Below are 3,331 nucleotides of genomic sequence, written 5' to 3'. Positions count from 1 at the left end.
TCACCCATGGACAGGTGTGAGAATTGTGTACATTAGGAAATTGGGTTTAAGAGAGAGATACAAACACAGGTGAAATACAAAATCACCAAAGGCCTACGGAATACCAAGAGAAGAGTACTCAACATTGTGTCATAAGCTACATGGGAAAAGGATCCAAAGAAGACTAGATACGTGTTTATGTGTAAAAGAGCCACATCTTTCACACCTACAACAAGCAAAACATTGTAATCAAACTTGCTGTGAGAAACAATAAACATTGAATTAAAAAACGAACAAGTCAGTCGTGAGGCACAAACATAAGGGGCTTTTTCCTGGCACAGTCCATTCTAATTGACAACCGAGAATACGACTTCCACGGAGGCTCTGTTGCCCGAGTAACCAGGTTTGGTAAAGGAGACCTGCTGCCGCCTTGTGGCCGTTTCTCAAAACAGCAGCTTTAAACCCAGTGCTAATGGTCACTTGATATTCAAAATCATTGCAGGCCTATAAATGACACCTGCCCTCAAAAACGATTCTTGGGTCGTCAATCGAGGAAAAAAACTCAAAAGATGTGCACACTTCAAAACGACAATTTCAAGAGGCATATTTTGCGCACATTTTGTCTTCTCTTTCTTTCTTTCTCTTGTGATAAATAAAAGGGCATGGAAAAATGCTCAACATCAGGAATTAATAAAGCCATGCAAATCCAGTCGACAGAAACGTTCACCCACCGTCGTCAGAATGATCATCAGCCACAGAGTCTACAAAGAATAAATGCTCAAGGTGTTTTAGAGAACTCTGTGCCCTCTAGCGGCCGCTGGGACGTAACCTGGGAACAGCTAGTAGTGAGAACACCGTGGAGGTGCACTGAAAGGTAAAAATTGAGCTAACTGATGGGCCTATCTCCCGAGTAGACCAAAATCAAAAAGACACAGGCTGGCCGTCCTGCACTGCAGCAACATGTACCATCGCCAAGACTTGGAAGAAACCCAAATGTCCATCAACAGAACAATGCACCAAGAAGAAGGGGGCCCATGTGCACAATGGAACATGAGCCACGGAAGAGCATGCAACAGTGCCGCTGGCACCACCGTAGAAGGATCTAGAGATACCCACCCAAAAGGAAGTACGAAAGAAACCGAAATAGAAATATCCTATGACATCACTTATAGCTGTTACTTCAAGATTGATACCCATGAAGTCATTTCCAAGAGAAGGCCGTGCATAGATGCAGAAAACCAACTATGCTTAACCAAGTGGAAAGGTGTAAGGAATGTATCAATTTGGATATGGGGGTTTACAGACATGTACTGATACATATGAAATATATAATCACAAAATACCTAAGGAATACCAGGAGAGGTCGACTCAACACTCTGTAATAACCTACACGGGAAAGGATCCAAAGATGAATAGATTGATACATACATATGATGAACCAGATGCAGTACACCTAGAACACACACCACATTTTTATCCAATTGGCTGTGATACTAGATAACAATTAAATTTTAAAAAACACACAAGAAGTAAGGAGATATAAGCTCTTGGGGGTTTGCCCTGACACACTGCACTCTCATTTGCAGCCTACTAACACAATTTCCAGGAAGCCTCTGTTGCAGGAAAACCCAGAGTTGGAAATGGAGAAATGCTGCCGCCTTGTGGCCGTTTCCCGCAAGAGCGGCTTCAAACGCATAGCTATGGGTCACTTAACATTCATAAGGACTCAGGCCTCTAAAAGACACCTGCCCTCAAAAAAAAAAAATGTCCTGAGCTCGGCCGTGGCCAAAAAAATTCAAAGCAGGCAAATGTGTCAAAGAGATAGTATGATAGAGGTAAGTTTTACTCACTCTTTATCAAAAAAAGGAAAATGGAGAAAAGCTCAACATCAGGAATCATCAGACTCCTCTAAGCTACAAAAAGCTTTCAGCTCACCCAAGTTAACTACCGTCAGCCAAAAGACTACAAACAATAAATGCTGAAGGGGTTTTAGAGAACTCTGTTCCCTCTGTCTGCGGAGGACATGTCTAGTTGTAACAGCCAATAATGAGAACAGAAAGGAGCTGCGTTTTCAATTAAAAATTGAGCCACCCTTCCATCCAGAACACCCACAGCCGAGCCTCTCACCTGAGAAGACGGGCTGCAAGAGCTGCACTCCACGAGTTTTCACAGTAGCCAAGACACCGAAGCAACCCAAATGTCCATCAACAGATGAATGGATAAGAAGAGCTGGTCCGTGGACACAGTGGACTATTAGCCATGGAAAACAAGGAAACACTGCTCTTTGAGGCACCCGAGATGAGCCTAGAGATCATCACAGAACATCAGTTAAGTCGGAAAGCAAAAGGCATACCGTATGACATCACCTATAGGCGTTATCTAACAGCTGACACAAATGAACATATTTCCACAAAGAAAGACACTCACACACTTAGAAAACAAACTAAGCTTAAGTAAAATGAAAGGTGGGGGGAATGGATAAATTAAGATTAGTGTCACCATATGTGTACAAATACGTATTAAATATATATATCAAACAGACCGACCATATAGCAAGGGAGGTCACCAGAACACTCTGCAATAATTTACATGGGAAGAGGATCTGTACAAGAATATATATATATATATATATATATATATATATATATATATATATATATACATATAAAACGTACAAATGAACCAGATTCTGTACATATAGGACCAACAGTATTCTAATCATTACCCCGATTTAAACAAATTAAAAGAGCGAACAAGAAGTAATGTGACATACACTTCTGGGGTTTTTTCCTGGCACATTCCATTCTAATTGACAACCTGGGAACAGGACTTCCAGAAGGCTCTGCTGCCCTAGTAACCAGATGTGGGAATGTAGCAATGCTGACGCCTTGTGGCCGTTTCCCACAGCAGCAGCTTTAAAGTCAGTGCTAATGGTCACTCAATATTCACACCCATTGCAGGCTTGTAAATGACACCTGCCCTCCAAAACAAAATCCTGGGGTCGAAAATCGACCAAAAAAGTCCAAAGAGGGCAACCTTCCAAGAAGACAATTTCGAGAGGTTTATTGTACTCACGGTTTTTTTTTTCTGTTTTTGTTTAACAGAATAAAAAAAGGCGTGGAAAAATGCTGAACCTTAGGAATTATTAGACACGAAAATACACGTTACAAAAACCTATCATGTCACACGACTCAGCATGGCCAGCAGCAAAACTTCTGCAAACAAGAAATGCTGACGGGGTGGTGAAGAAATGCGTACCCTCGGTTCTAAGTGGGACGTGGTAAGAGCCCCTAAGGAAAACACAGTGGAGTTGCCTGGAAAGGGTCAACATTGAGCGACCGTTCAATCAAGC

The sequence above is a fragment of the Kogia breviceps genome, unplaced genomic scaffold, assembly GCF_026419965.1.
Source record: "Kogia breviceps isolate mKogBre1 unplaced genomic scaffold, mKogBre1 haplotype 1 scaffold_56, whole genome shotgun sequence".
Taxonomy (NCBI): domain Eukaryota; kingdom Metazoa; phylum Chordata; class Mammalia; order Artiodactyla; family Physeteridae; genus Kogia; species Kogia breviceps.
The sequence above is the reverse complement of the archived record's forward strand: the minus strand, read 5'-3'. Positions refer to the sequence as shown.